Source organism: Triturus cristatus, chromosome 8 (genome assembly GCF_964204655.1).
Source record: "Triturus cristatus chromosome 8, aTriCri1.1, whole genome shotgun sequence".
NCBI classification, from domain to species: Eukaryota; Metazoa; Chordata; class Amphibia; order Caudata; family Salamandridae; genus Triturus; species Triturus cristatus.
In genome coordinates, this window is record NC_140591.1 from 444,358,062 (window position 1) to 444,374,235 (window position 16,174).

Below are 16,174 nucleotides of genomic sequence, written 5' to 3' on the forward strand. Positions count from 1 at the left end.
AGTACATTACTGCCATTGTCTGTGGCAACAAAACCAATACCAAGCCCTCTGGGACGCAGCCATTCCAAAACCTTGGTGCGAAATTCGTGTAAAATGTTTTCAGCCGTATGAGATTTCTCCATGGCGAACATGGCTACAGTTGCATGTTTCCGAGTACCTTCAAAAATCGCATCTGTGTCAACAACACCTCGTGCAGATAGCTTATCTCTAACCCCCACAAAAGAGATCCAGTGTGCAGTGATGCACATGTAATCTGTGGCTTGGCAACTGGTCCACATGTCTGTTGTCAGGTGGATATTGTGCACAGCACTCTGCTGCAAAGGTTGTCCAACCAATTCCAGCACATCATGATGTAGTGCCGGAACAGCAATTCTTGCGAAATAGGACCGGCTGGGAACCTTCCATTTAGGGCAGATGGCAGACACAAATTCAAGAAAACCCATCCCTTCCACAAATGAAAAAGGAAGAAGGTCCAGCGCTAACATTTTAGCAAGCTTCGCATTGTACAATCGTGCCGTTGGGTGGTTGCGTTGGAACTGCCCCTCCAACCTAAACATGCTCTCAATGGTAGGTTGGATTACTTTCCTTTGTGGTGCTGTTTTCATTAACCCACTAAGGCTCAACGACACAGATTGTCTAATTGAGGTAATCGGTCGCCTTGGTGTCTCACCCTGACTCTGAGTATGGCTCTTACTGCGGTGCCACTCTGATGTTACTGAGGAGGATGTGGGCGTTACCACTCCACTACTGGGGACAGGGCTAGAAATGCCTCCCTATTCTTCACCTGCCACCACAATAATATCGCTCCCTGATTCATCCTGACCAACTTCAATGGGTTGAGTTTTTCTACTTTCTTTTAACTTAAGTAGGTGATCCTCCCACACGATAGTGTGGTGTATTCTTAGATGACTTGCTTGTCCTCCGGTACCATAGTTTGTACCAAGCTTACCACGCTGGACACCTTGACGACAAATTGAGCAGATAGCAACGTTCTCCTCCTTGGTGCTAACAGCAAAGAAGTCCCAAACTGGGGAGGAGAACTTTCTGGCACTGCTGGATGTTTCACTTTCAGCACCAGATGAACTGGAGGGGGTGCTTGAAATGTGACCCTGTGCACCTAGACTGTGACTTTTACTACCACTACCTACTGAGATGCTTGAGCTGGATGTAGGTCCCTGCCAGGCCTTGGAAAATATGGCAGCTGGAGGTAGTGGTGGTGTAACCTGTGTTGGTGATATCCGTGCTACATCCCGCTCAGTAGCAGCCTTTCTGGATAGGGTGAGAATGTTGGTCTCCAATCCCTTTGGGGCGGGAGTAATGTGCGTGATGACTGGCTCGTCTTCATCAACATCATCACCCCCCTCTTCTACATCTACCTCCATAACTCTAAGTTTTTTTGGGACCTTCCTTTTCAGAAGCATTGTCTTGTGGCGTATATCACTCTCAGACTGAGCTGGTGGTAGCCAAGTGGCATCACGATCATCAGAAGCGGGGCTTGAAGAAGAAGATGATGGACTAAGCCTCCTTTTCCTTGCTGGTGGTATGGAAGACAATAGATCTTCTGAAACAGTGGTTTCACTTTGCTCCACTTTGTCTGCAGGAAGCTCGATTTCCTGAAATGCCCCTACGTCAGGAGCAACAACTACTATGGTTGGCTGTTGCGGCGGCTGCTGCTGTTCTTGTTGGGTCGGCTGCTGCTGCTGTTCTTGTTGCGGCGGCTGCTGCTACTGTTCTTGTTGCGGCGGCTGCTGCTGCTGTTCTTGTTGCGGCGGCTTCTGCTGCTGTTCTTGTTGCGGCGGCTGCTGCTGCTGTTTTTTTTTTTGCGGCGGCGGCTGCTGTTCTTGTTGCGGCGGCTGCTGCTGTTCTTGTTGCGGCGGCTGCTGCTGTTCTTGTTGCGGCTGCACACTGATCTGCTGAGTTTGCGCCTGCGTTGAACTTGATTGTGTACTACTTTGCGGTAATGACATTTCTTCAACATCGCTGCTCGTTAGTAGACTGGCTACCTCTGCGACACTAAAGCCCTTGGGCCTAGGTTGGTGGGGTTGGACCGCTGTGCTGCTCCCAGCTTGGTTCCCGGACAACGCTGCTGCAGGCGTAACTTTTTTGGTGCCAAAAAAAACATTGGCCGGCACACCACCAGTTGTGGTTAATGGCACTTCCTTTTTCTGTTCCTTCTTCTCACCGGCAACTTTCTTGGTACTGGACCTGGTACCTTTCTTTGAGGCCATCTTCTTCAGATGTCAGGCAGGATGCAGATGCACAACAAGTTCTGGTCACACGTGGACGTGATGCGCAGCAGGACTTCTGTCTGGCTGGCAGTACAACGGGTAGCCGGGTGATTCTGATGACACCTCCTACTCTGTCTTTTGTGCACCTAAAAGCAAATAAGCCAGGAGAAGAACATCAGTGAAATATTTTCATTTGTTGTTGTGGTTCAGTTACTTAGTACTGTACTAGTACTGTACTGGAATATATTCTCTGCCTCTAGGGACACTGTTGCTGCCACCAGGGGGTTCTAACCCCTCTCTTCTAGATGCTCTCTGGAGCTCAAAGGCTTCTCTATCTAATGCTAACTGCTTGGTTTTGAGGGCAAATCTTGCTTCCTCATACTGCCGCAGTTTGTACATTCTGTCAGAGGAGGTCTCCCTTCTAGGAAAGTAGGAGCTCCTCTGCTGGACAGATTCTCTGCCAGAGTGATAGGAGTGGTCAGACTCCCTAGAAAGGGACCTAGGCCTTTCCTCCACTCTGTCAGTTCTCTTAGGGAGAATTCCTCTGTCCTTTTCAGACCCTTGTGGATCTGGCCCTTCAACCACAGAGTCCTGGTCATCCTGATTTTCATCATCGGAACCAGACACTGTAATTTACCCACCCCCTGATTCAGACCCATTAGCTCCTAGAGCTAATCTAAGATCATCTGCTGTCAGCAGATCTATCAGGTGCAGTGTGGAGGGACTCTGTCCTAGCTTCAGGTGCCTTGCAGCACACATGGCTTTCAAGTCAAAGAAAGTCATGTCCTTATACTGAGGCTGGTTGGACCCACTAGTTCCAACCCTTAGGGACATTCTACTGTTGTGCAGTGTTGTACTACCTACACTAGTTTGTGGCCTACTGATCCTAGCTTGAGCTGTAGAAAGGGTGTGCTATCCCTTGGCACACAGCTCTAAGATCAGTAGAACTTATTGATACTAAGCTTGACTTTATATGTACCTTGACTACCCATAGTGGTTTTCAGTTAGTAATTCAAATAGAGATGTTCTGGTAAAACAATGGCAAGCTGGAATCCCACACGCTGCGCACCAATGTGAGAAGTTGGCCTGCTATATGCTGTTCACTAATTAAAGTGGACACCTTGCACCAGTACAATTCAACTCTTATGGTAGTAGGTTTAAGTCAACCTTTAAAGAAAGCTATCCTAGTGGTAGCTGTGGAGAGCAGCCTTCAGGCTAAGTCTTTAGAGGAATGTAAAGCAGCTTGTTTTTCATTATAATCTCTTGAATTACCAAATGAAAGGACACCACACAGGTATATATATCAAATATATATGTATTTATTACTAAACAACTCTCTACTAATCTCTTTATGAGATTAGAAGTCAGGAACATATGCACAAATCAACGTTTCACAATAAATTAAGCACAAATATGGCTGGGGCCCTAGGGGCGTACCAGACCATATACTAAAAAAGAGACTTAGAGATAATGACTTGCAAAGGGACAAGGCCTAGGGCCTTCAGAAGCGTTGAGGCCTCACAAAACTACCCATGGCAGGTAAGTAAAGGACCCACGGGGGACGCATGCAGTGTGTTAACACAGACGCAAATCCCTATTGACTTCAAAGGAGCAAGTCGCCTTTGGAAATTAAGAGTTTAAGGATACTTCGGGAGAGTCTACAAGCAAGTCACTTACAGGGTAAGTAGTTCTAGATTGACAAACAAAACCCAAACAACTGTTACCAAACATAGAAATCCTAGGGTCTACACAAGTGCCAAAAGTGCCAGTGAACAAACAACGCTACCTCCAAGTTATAGCCTGAACCGGTGCGGTAGTGGTCAACCTATTTGGTGATAATTAATAATCAAAGTACATCTAAGGGCAGATCCCTTTCAGGACGTAATCCCTCACTCACCAATGGTGACATGCTTCATCATAGGGACTCTCCTCCCAAAGGAAAACCCTAGTTCCTTTGGGGGCTACAACCCCCTCACTGAGAGGGAGGAGCTCAGGGATGTTTTATATTTGGGTTTTAAGGATCGACTAAATCCACATATGATGAGCAAGGATGTATGAGTGAGGATGCAGCGCAAATTATAAGAAAATAGTGAACGTGTGAAAAAATGTGATGATTAAAACTGGCTAGGAGGCATCAAAAACATACTTTAATAAAGAGATGCCTACTGTCAGGATTAAAAAAGCAGTGCACCAGCGGTATGGATTTGAACCGCTATGGTTTGATATTAAATGGTCAGCATGTTTCAGCCCTAGAAGACCCAAACTGGATCAGGCTTTCGTCAGGACCTTGCGGAAAAACTGCTGCTTGTAATAAAGTGAAGAGAAAAACTGAAAAGGATATGTGGCCAAAGCAATATCATTGGCCGCTATCAACAAGTGCTGATACCCGCCAAGGCTGGGTACAGGACCTCGCCTCTACCTGGCAACTGCTCAGGAGGGAAGCACCGCTCTATCCATCGGTACTGCTAGACCTGGAGAGCCTGCTGCCAGAGTAGTTCTAGAACCAACACCCACAGGAGCACCATAGTGCTGGAGTTACCTCACCCAGAGAAGCCGGGTGCATAGGTGTCTTTTGGTGTCGTTTTCAATGGGAGCCAATGAAGACTTGCTGCTTGTGAAGACAGTAAAAGTGTCCGGTGGAATCCAAGCCTGGATTCAGAAGAAGGAAGACCTGAAAGCAGAGGGGACAGTGTTCAAAGTCACTTGGCAGTGACCCAGGGCCAGGAAGCTGGATGCCCACAGTCGTCGGGTGATTTCAGGTAGTTCATTGGTGTCTTGACTCTTCAGCCACGAGGTCCAGGAGGCGTCGACGATGACCAAGAGCTGGATTCTGCATGTCCAGCAAAGTCTGCAGCTTACTGCAGTGTCGGTGGACAGATTAGAGCCAACAAGCCTTGGTAACAGCAAGACTTCTGGAAAAGACAAAAAGTCAGCAGTGCAGACCAGCAAGGTCTGAGGGACTCACCCAGCGAGGGTAAGTCAGGGCAGGCTTGGAGCAACAGGAAAAGCCCTTTGAAATTGTAGGAAAGTCTTCAGGGGACCCACAAGCCAACCGGCAAGGGATCGCAAAGACGCCTCAGGAGGATCCACTCAACAGGGGCCCACGGTCACTTGGGACAGGGTAGGCCTCTGATCTTTGGTGGGATTCCTGTTAGAGACTTGGACCACACGTGGCCCAAAGCACAGGTTCGTGGAATGTCGTGAAGGGTTGCACTCGAAAATAGTGCAATGTACCCAGGGATTGCGGTTCCTCGTCACTCGTGGGGTCCATTTGCCTCAGAGTCGCTGGGAGCTCACAATGGACTCGGATTAGTCAGGAAATACTCTTCCTGGGCTGCAGGGACTTCGGGCTCTGGCAGGAGCGATGGAGTTTGTGACCGTTGATTGCAGTTTTGGGTGCCTGCCAAGCAGGGGAGTCACTCCTTGACTCCAAGGGAGATTCTTCCATCTTCCAGAGGTAGTGGAACATCAAATGTCCGGGATTTGTCTTCAGAGCATCATCCAGGAGTATCTAGTTTGCAATGGCAAGGGTTCCCTAACTTATACTAGAAGGAAGGGAGGGACTAGCTCTATGACCCCACCTAGGGGAGGGTCAGAGGAGTGGGTGGCAACATCTACTTCCCTTTGTCCAGTTTTGTGCCAGAGCAGTGGCAAGTAGCCCCTGAGCCGGTTTGAACTGGTGTATGCACAGAAGAGCCTACTGCTTCCCCAGTGCAGAACTTCAAAGCACTCTAAGAGTGCACCCACCCAGCCCCAATACACTAAACCCTGTCTGGGAGGTGGTCACACCTCCCTGTGACAGGATACCTATTGTTGGGCCTCCTCCACTGCGAGTTTCGGTCATCAGCAGGAGGGCAGCCCAGTGTCTGTGACTGGTGGCATCCATTGTGTGATGCCAGGGCTCTTCAGGATTCTACTGCGTTTCCACAGTAGGTACATGTCTATCCCTCTAGAAGGGTGGGATCATACTCCCACACCAGTTACTGGTGTGGGGGTATGATTCCAAAGCGTTTGACACCAAACACAACATGTTTTGATGCAGCCATTCCAAAGTTAGCATTTACTGCAAGGTTATAATGCACTTAAGAGTATATGGTTTGACCACATTCACAAACAGCCCCAGAGAATGGACTCTGAGAGCTGCAGAAGGGCCCTGCTCAGGCAGAGGCACCCCCTCACATGGAAACCAAGCACCCTACCCTCAGGATTGATAGGGACTGCCTTAGGGGTGACTGATAGGTTTAAATGTGTGTGCAGGTGAGATATAGTGAACCTATATCTCAGTGAGGAGTGCTAGCACCATCTCACCCAGGCTGCAGTAGCAGGCCTGTGGTGTCAGATTTAGTCTGCTTCCCAGGGGTGGTATAATACATGCTTCAGCCCCTGGTAGGCCTGTGAAGTACCTATGTCCTTGGTACCTAAGGTACCATATGCTATGGACTCATAAGGCACCACAGTATCCAATCACTAGTGTACTTAATATGCACTCCATGTTGTTTAGAGAGAACAGAGAGGCTGGGGCCCTGATTAGCAGGGTCCCAGCCAGACTATAGCCGGAAACCAGTGTAAACATCAGAAAAAAAGTGGGGGCAACATAAGAGGCAGAGCTACTCTCCTACAGCCACTCACACATGTTGGCAGAAAGTTACAGACCGCTCACCCATCTACACACAGAAACACTGAGCCACCCATACTAATACTTATGCTACCAATAGGTAAGCCATATAGACAGTCATTTACCAATCATCAACCCATGCAGCAGCTTATACAACAACTGAGAGACTGATACAGACATTCACACAGTTTAGTCACTAACCCATGCATGCAGTAAGAGACATTTAATCACTAACTTATACAGTCAGTCACACACCTATTAAATCCTCCACCCAGACACTTATACACCAACTCATTCTTCAATACACCTTGGCATTAACATACATAAAATATATTTAAAGTTTACAAAAACACACATTCACTGGATGATGTCATCAGTGATGTCATTTGAGATGTCATCAGTGATGTCATCAGTGATGTCAGTGACCATGTCATGAGTGATGTAATATGTGACGTCATCAGCAGTGCACTGCGGGGGCGCGAGTTATAGTTAGCTCTACTAACTATAACGGACGATTTTCTATGGTTTTGTATAGGAGTGGGTGGAATTTGCGTAGTTGTCCAACGCAAATTATCGCAAAAATGCGCTACATCTCTGCGAGCATTCGGAACTTTCACGAAGACGCGGAGACTGCTATTCCTGCCCGTTCGCGATGTGTTTTGCGTGCTCGCGATCACCAACTTGCCCATGAGGTCGCTAATGGGCACGGCCATCTTGTTTTTCACTTGTCCCGCCCGCTCGCGATAGTTATTTCCTGTTCCGGGTCGCGTAATGCATGCTCACGATGCTTATTTCCTGTTCCGGGTCACGTACTGCATGCTCCCGCCCGTTCGCGATAAGTATAACCTGTTCGGGAACGCGTATTACGTGTTAGCGACGCTTTGTGCGTGCTCGCGGGGGAAATATCACGCAAACTTGCCCATGCGTGGCCATCTTTGTTTTTCACTCTATTGCTATGGTTCTGGGCCTGCTTTTCAATCCTCCCTGTATCTTTTCAATCCTTTGTTTGTGGAAACTTTTTTTGAACTTTTTTTTATCTAATATCTATCTCTCTATTTTCCTGATTCTATATTTTGAGTTTTCTCCAACTTTTTGTGTATTTTTCAATACTTTTTTACTCTTTTTCTATTACCTGCTTTTTTCATTTCTTTTACTTACTTTTTTCATCTCTACCTTTTTTTTCCACCCCGTCCTACTACCCAGAACCATGGCAAAGAGCCGCAGGGCTCGTAGCCGTAGCCACAGCAGCGACCGCCTTGCGGAAGGCGGGGCCAACCCAGGGAGCAGCGACGGGCCTTATTCGGTGAGTCCGAGGTGGCCGCACTGGTTTTTTTGTGCAGCGCCACCTGCCCTTAACACTGGCAGCAGGCGGCAGGCCTGGGTCCGGGTATGGGCTCCGGGAGCGTCGGCAGCATTGGGGAAAGGTGCGCCGGGCAGTGTTTCGCTGCTCTGGTGTCCGGCACACCCAAAACCAGTTGACGCACCAGTGGTCCAATATCCTGGACCGGGAGCAAAACCTGCTGGACCTGCTAGGAGTGGCGGTTCTGGGGCTTGGTGAGTAGCTATGTAATATTACTACTTTGTGTCTGTTCTTCTGCTCTGTGTTATTTATTGCGAATATATTTTTTTACCAACCAGCAAGAATGCTGCTGCTTACATTGCAGGTAAATTACATTTAAAAATCTTCTGTGATTGTTATGACTCGGTGCTACTAATCTTACTTGTTTGCAACTTTGCGCTCGCTTAACATGATTATGTAAGAGTTTCTTTTAGAGAACTTAAGTTAGGTAATGCTAGAGAGACTAGTCCTTCCTTTGTCCTCCTGTCACTAAGAGATAGTGGTGGATTGATACTTAGGTTTAGTTACTTAGTATGAGTTGGTAATTTTTTACTGATCTTCGTGACGCACCCTCTGTTATGTCACATGCTGCTTACCCCAGTCCTTAGTAGAACCTTTTGTAGTTTGTTTAGTGAGTGGTAATAGAGGCTTGACACTAGCAGAAAATCAGCAGCAACCAACCAACAATTTGTCCTCCATTTATGCATTTTTGAGGACTAAAATAACTGGAAATGCAAACTTAGTGGAAAATTGTGCCGCCTGGAAGAGGTGGGCTAGGTTAGGTGGTACTTAGGCTTAGTTGGTATTCTGGAATTAGAATGGAACACTGGATTAGTGTTGGATTAGTGTTGATAAATAATAACAAGTCGGTCCGCAAATCCCCCGATACTACTAGTAGACCAGATTAGATAGCTCAATTTTATTGCAATTGTTGTTTCCATAAATGTTTTTTTCACTGTTTTTACAAATATTTTATTTGTTTCACACCAATCATCAATGTTTGTCTCTTTCTTTCTTATATCTTTCATGATCAGCCTCCAGGGGCAACAAGACTGGGTCAGAGTCGGCGGGAGCAGCTGGCCAAGAACACCAGGCACAGGAGGAACAGGAGCAGGACCGCTCCTCTATCGAGGGTTCTGCTGCTGGCCCCAGTAAGCCTTCCTGTTGTTAATATTAATAATTATTATTCCCTAACTCTTACTGCACCTTATTTTTTCCGAACTATTGTTTCCGTTTCCTAATGCTATTTTTTACCAATTCTTCTTCGATCTAGACTATCTGTTTCTAAATTCTTGTTATCCCTGCCTCTAACTGCCTCTGCAATGACTCGCTGTACTACTTTTATTCTGTCTGTAACTAAGCTTGCCCAGTTGGCCACTCTTTATTTGAAAGGTTTTAAATAAAACTCAGATTCAGCAATAGCTCTAGCCGTTGCGTCCAGTCCTTTGGGTTGTCCTCTTCTACTACTTCGAGTCTTCTGATTCTTGAGGCTTTCTTAATCTTGAGGCTTTGACAATTCCCACCAACAAAATGCCCAACCGGATTTTACTATTTTTGATAGGATAAGACATACTACTACTGTTGTAGGGACTCTGCACATATAGAACTTTGCACAAGAAAATAGGACGTTGGAGATGGGAGGTTGGACCTTCCTCACACCTCAATCAGAGAACCCACCACAATCCCCTGACCAACTAGTTATAGACAGTGTCTCATTACTATTAGCTCTCCGAACCCCCATACCCAATGAGTAGATAACCCACATTAGAACACTCCCAACCTCTCAGTCGCAGAAGCAATGCACATGCACATTGCACACCCTTTCGCTCACTCACTCGTGTAAGTCCACAGCTAATACCACCGAGTCTATGTAATTTCAAAAGGTTTATTTTCAACTGGCAAGCTCTGTACGTTGTTCTATAATGCAGAACCAACAGCAAAAGGCATAAGATTAAAACAATAAACATTGTTACAGTTCATTACACTTGGTTACAACAACTACAAGTAGAAGACAAAAGGCGAAATCATGATAACTGAACAGTAGTGGAAGCACAACCATCCCCTTGCTAGGAATATCGTTTATATAAAATTATAAATGAAGATCTCTGAGCGAATTCTGGAGACCCCTAACCTTAGAAGATCCTAGTACTGGTTACATCATAAGATCTGCAAAGCTCTGGTTCGTAGAAGGGAATCTTCCGTCTGTTATGAGAAAAATGGTGCGCGTTAGTACTATATTGCAAACATTTCTCAGTTATGCCAAAAAGTGTAGCATTTTTATGGATGAGCAATATGGACTAACACCAGAACTCCATAACAAAGTGGCTTGTTTTTCGACCTTGTACGCAGCGCTCATACAGTAGCAGTATGAGCTCATGTGGGCTCAAAGGCGTCTTACGCAACAAGCTGCGAGATAACGTGCTCAAAAATAAAAGACACAAAGGTAAAATGGTTGCATGGCTCGGGCTAGCTAAGCAAAGACTAGAATGACCATAGGGACCATATAACACTACTAGTGTCTACTCTACCCTCTGATTTGTACTAGTGATATCTGTTGTATATGTATGTATTAATTTTTTTTCAATCTTGCTAGTGAAAAATAGGGGGAGGTGTATATGGCATCTGAAAAATGTGTTATGTTTTTTCTAGGCATACTACCGTCCACCAGTGCCGGGGCCAGCGGCAAAGGCGACGCGGCTGCTGAGGGAGGAGAAAAGGCGGCAGTTGCAGGAGGAGCTGCAGGGGGGAGCCAGCAGCAATGGCAGGCGGTGGTAAGTTTTATTCCTAATCCTTACTTATTGACAATGCATTACACTCACTGCAAGGGTGTACTGTATACTGTACTATTGAGACATATTAAGATGTTGTTGTGAACGGTTGAAGACACCCTTTACTTAGCATTAGTAAAAGCATTCGCGGCGGGAGTGTTGAGTAACCAATGGCCTCTTCTATCTGACTTCAACTCAGCTGTGAAAGTTTTATGGAGAAGACTAAAAGTCAGATCAGATGACCTTGAAGGATGGGTTGAACAAAAAGGGAAAGAAGGGTGGAAGGAAGAAGTACGGGCGAGAGTTAACATTTATGACTGGCAGAGAAGGATACGTGGGATGCATGCATGCATAGGTGGCTGATAGGAATCAGATGCATGGGTGGTTGAATACCTGAAACTCCCACAAATGTTAGAGGCAGAGGAAGTGGGAGGATAGATACATACCACAAATGTTATGTACTGTGCTTGCTAGTGCTACTGTGCCACTATGTGTAGAATTCATTTGTCTTACTGCAGTGCTTTGCGAAGAGTATATTTTACAATAGTCTTGTTTTTTTCCTTGATATAGCTACTCCTTCCAAAGGGAAACCCGACAGGAAGGAGTTGGCAGCCAAGGCCCGGCACCGGAAGCTGGAGGCAATACTAAGGGAATACCAGCGGCTGGTTGTTTTGGCGGAGGAGGAGGAAGAGGCAGCAGCAGCTGCAGCCTCCTCCAATGCCCTGGGCCCCAGCCACCCCCCTCTAGCATTACGGTGCCACCGTCTGGCAGCCGCCTGCCACCGCCCATCTTACATCAATGCTGCCCCCCCATGGATGTAATTACCGCGCGTTGAAGCGCTGAGTCGCTCGGCTAGAGGAGCAAGCCCGTGTCCTCCTGGAGAGGCGAGCCCGCCAATAAAACCCAGTTAATTGCCCCTTTTTTATTTCTTCTTTTGGTGGGTGGGAATCGGGCGTTGGGGTTAACTTTCATTGGACAATTGGACTTTTTCGTTCCGGACATTGGTTGGGGTTAGGGAGAGGGGTGGGTCAGGTGTTGTTGTGGGTTTTATACATAGTTTGATTTTGTTAGGGGATTAAATGATATATTTATACTTTACATACAATGTTGTTAATGTTTTGTGGGTGGGGTTACTGTTTTACATCACACTGTTTCCTTGCTGGTGCAGGGCCACAGCCAGTGTTTGATTTAAATAAATTGCTGACTTTGTAAGACACAAACAGATAGATGTGGTACACCTCACTGAGTGACTTGTCCTACTAGTACTGTCAGTCTCTCCTCCTAGTCTATGCATTCTGCAACTGGACTCAAAGGGGTGTGTGAAATAAGGGTGGACGGAATTAGCAAAAGTGCCTTTCGCAAAATATCGCGAAACGGCAAAAAATCTCTGCGATTACGCGAAATCTGCGTGATCGCGGAGATTTTGATGTGCTGATTAATGCGTTACTGAATTTGACCTTCAACTCGGGCACCTGCTTTATTTATGATCATATCTGTAAGACTTACAGATGTAAATAAAGCAGGTGCCCGAGTTGAAGGTCAAATAAAAGTGCTTCCTGTTGGGGTTTAATTTTTGTGACAGGAGCATCGTGCCAGAATGAATCCTGCCCTGCATATTTACTTAAGAAGATGCCACCGGTTTGTGCAATACCTCTACTCAACTGGAGTACTTTCTACTGGCTAATCAGTAAGTGCTACCTTGTTGGGTAAATGTATGTGCTTTTCCTACACTACAGCTGCGTAAAGGGCCAGAAGAGTTGTCTACAGCGACCATGTGTGTCTGTAATGTTGCCACCGCGCCAACGGGCGCCGGGGTCCCTCGAGTGAGCTGTCCATCATAGTGGGGCAAAGGGCGGGAAGACGTTTCATTTCTGCCTTTTGTTAGACTTGTAATCTTAAATCTTTGTAATCAAGTATCTTTGTAACGAACCTCGTTCACTGTAAAGCACTCTAGCACCTCAGGACAATGTTGGCGCTATATAATAATGCATAAATAAATCAAAATAAGTAAATAAGTTCAGTCTGTGGCAGAATCCCCCCCCTTTTCCTCCTTCCTCAGTCCCTCTCACTTCCTCTCTTCTCTTCGGCACCTCTCCCGGCCATCCCTGCAGCTTCCCCAGCAGGCCCTCCCTCTCCATCCCTCAGCAGCCCTCTCCTCTTGCTTTCCTCTCTTTCAGACCTACCCTCAACCCTTCTCTTCCCTCTCTCCCTCGCCCTCCCTTCCTGCTCCTCTACCAGTGACAGCATCTCCTCCTCTCCTCCATCTCGCCTCACCCTCACTCCTCTCCTCAGTCTTCTCTTCCCCATCTCCCTCGCCCTCCCTAACTGATCCTCCATCAGTGACATCCCCTCCTCTCCTCTCCCTCACTCCTCCCCTCAGCTCTTATCTTCGCTTTTCCCTCGCACCCTCTTCCTGCTTCTCTACCAGTGACCGCATGTCCCCCTCTCCTCCACCTCTCCTCGCAGGCAGCAGGCTGCCCCCCACCTCCCGTCTTGGTGTGTTTCATTTGTTCCTTTATTAAGCAGCGCCCCTCGGCCCCCTTCCCCCTGTGTCCTACCCCCCTCTCACTGGTCCCTACCCACCTCCCTGTCAGCGCGCACACCCTGCAGGGCTTCCATGCAGTTCACATGCCTCTTGTTTATAAAGGGCCAGAGACGGACCAGAGCAGCAGATGAGGAGACAGAACCTCCTGGTGAACTACATGGGGATTGTGCTCGAGAAACTCCTGGATTTACAGAGCTCCATCCAGGATGATAGCATATTGTTGACGGTAGATATGGGGAGACAGCAGCACACCTGCCTAGGTGACAATTTCCATTCCCTCGCGGATCGCGGAAGTTTCGACATTTCGAATTTTCGCAATTTCTGCAATCGGAATGGAAATTGTCGCCCACCCTTAGTGTGAAATTGAATTAATGAAAAAATTCCCATTCTTAATTATGCCTCCCCCAAACTTCTTCTTTTACCTGTGCTTGATGTTTAACTTAGGCACAGCGATGGCTGCATGGTGATGATGGTTTTCTTTCCCAACATGCCATTGGTTGTGGTGGTAGTAGTAGTAGACACTGGCAGTAGCATTTGCAAAAAAAGAAAATGAGACAGTCAGTCACCTGAGAGAGACTGTTGGAGGAGTAGTAGAATGCAGTACAGTACAGAACTTACAGCCAAACAATAATGTGCAAAAATCCAATAAAACATAATGGTGGTGGGGATAGCCTAGTACATAGAGTTACAAACTCTAGTTGTGTCGAGTCACTCAACTAGGCCTACCTATAGTACACTCGACACAAGCGTAACAGTTAGTGCTGTGTAGGATGATGACAACAAATCCAATCGATGCCGGCAATTAATGCTGATGGATTAGGTTCCTTTGGTAAAAAAATTACCTCACAATATATACTGCTCATGGGTGGGCAAGCAGAAGAAGAATCTCGCCCTGCTTTGAAATTGAATTAGTGTTGCTTTTGCCACATCCGCCCGAGCAAGCGTGTGATAAATTATTGGCGTCCATTTAATTTAGTTACACCTCAATAAGTCACACAGCCCGGGGGAAGAGGGTTAGGGTTTGATGAATGGTTGGGAAGGGGGGTTTAGGGAAAGGTTTGACAAAGAAAAACTGTACACATGGACAACAACAAAAGAAAGAACAATCTTGGCAGACAACCATATCCATAAATCTGCTAAGGGAGAAAAAGGAAATGCATGCATGTTGATGATGATAACTTGATGGTTAGTGAAGTACTTACTAACTACAATTAGACAGTACATGGCAGCAGTATATTATGCAATTTGCCTTACCTGTCTGCCCTCAGAGACCCGAATTACATACAGTTTCTGTTCTGTTGTACCTGCCCGGGCTTACTATTAAAGATAGCAAAGGAAATTCAAGAATAGCTGTAGGGATTAATTGAATTATAAGCAGTGATAAAACATACTAATAACAACAACACACAGTACTAATGATTGAAGACAACAAATGAATCAAATTATTTAAAAGATGATGAAAGTTGATACTGTTACTGTATGTTATCCTGGTCAAAATGGGGAGTTGCATCTCGGCATTCCTCTTGGTCCTCCCTTCCATGGACGCTCCGGCCATCAATCTTGGGTGACGCCACTGCCTGCCTGGCAGATGTAGATTTATTGGTCAGGTAAGTGTAAGATGTTATTCCCAGTATAGCACAGGGTAAGGGCCGGCCTGTAAATGTTGATGGAAAAACAAAAGGCATATTGAAGATCAAGTAGAAAACAAATGCATACATTTTGGTGGAGTGCAACAAGAACACTTTCAGAGGTGTCATGGATACATCATGTCTACTCTAGTCTGTTTCCACCATTAACCTCCAACAACAACAGGACAGAGCAGGCCCATGGCACCCGCCTCCTTTTAGCGTACTTTTTTTGGGGTACAGAGGCAGACAAAGCACATAATATACAGCAACATAGCATTTTACAAATTAAGTGACTAAATCAATGCACCTCTCACAGTCATACCACCACACTTGACTCCACCACTACACAGACATATAGGTCTGTAGTGGTTGTTGTTGACTTGTTCACCTTGTATTCCACTCATGAAACACCCTGAGTTATTCCATCAATCATCTTGGATCCTACTGAGTGACTGCGAAGATATTATGTCTTTGTGGTCATCATCCTGGTGATGTCCAACTCAGTGTGCATTGTACAGATTGAGTCCCCTTTCCATATTCAAAATGCAATGGATCAGCCTGCAGTAGAAGTACAAATTTGTTATTAAAAAACGAGAAGGGAAACAAACATTGCATTGAGTTACTTTTAGTGTGTAGATTAGATAATAGTACACAATGAATAACTTCATGTACTGCAAACAACAACAACACAAATCACTCAGTCAGCGTCCAATGAATGTCATCATTAGGTTCATTAGCTGTTCCTTCTCATCTTCAGTTAATGGGCAGTCTCTCTCTGCTCGGAAAGGAGGATAGCTATAGTAGTCATCATCATGTTCCACTTCTTTTGGAGGGACTCAACGAGGCAAGATTTTCTTCTATTATGCTAATCATCTTGCTTGAGGGCAATAGATTAGGGCGATGCAGGAGGATGGAGGAGCAGGACTCGGAGGAGTGGACTGAAATGCAAAAAGCTGAAACTCATATATGGCAATAAAAGACTAGAATACGGTGGTGATGGATTTGTTGTGATTCGACGTTTCCAACCAGAAAGACAGACACACAAATAAAA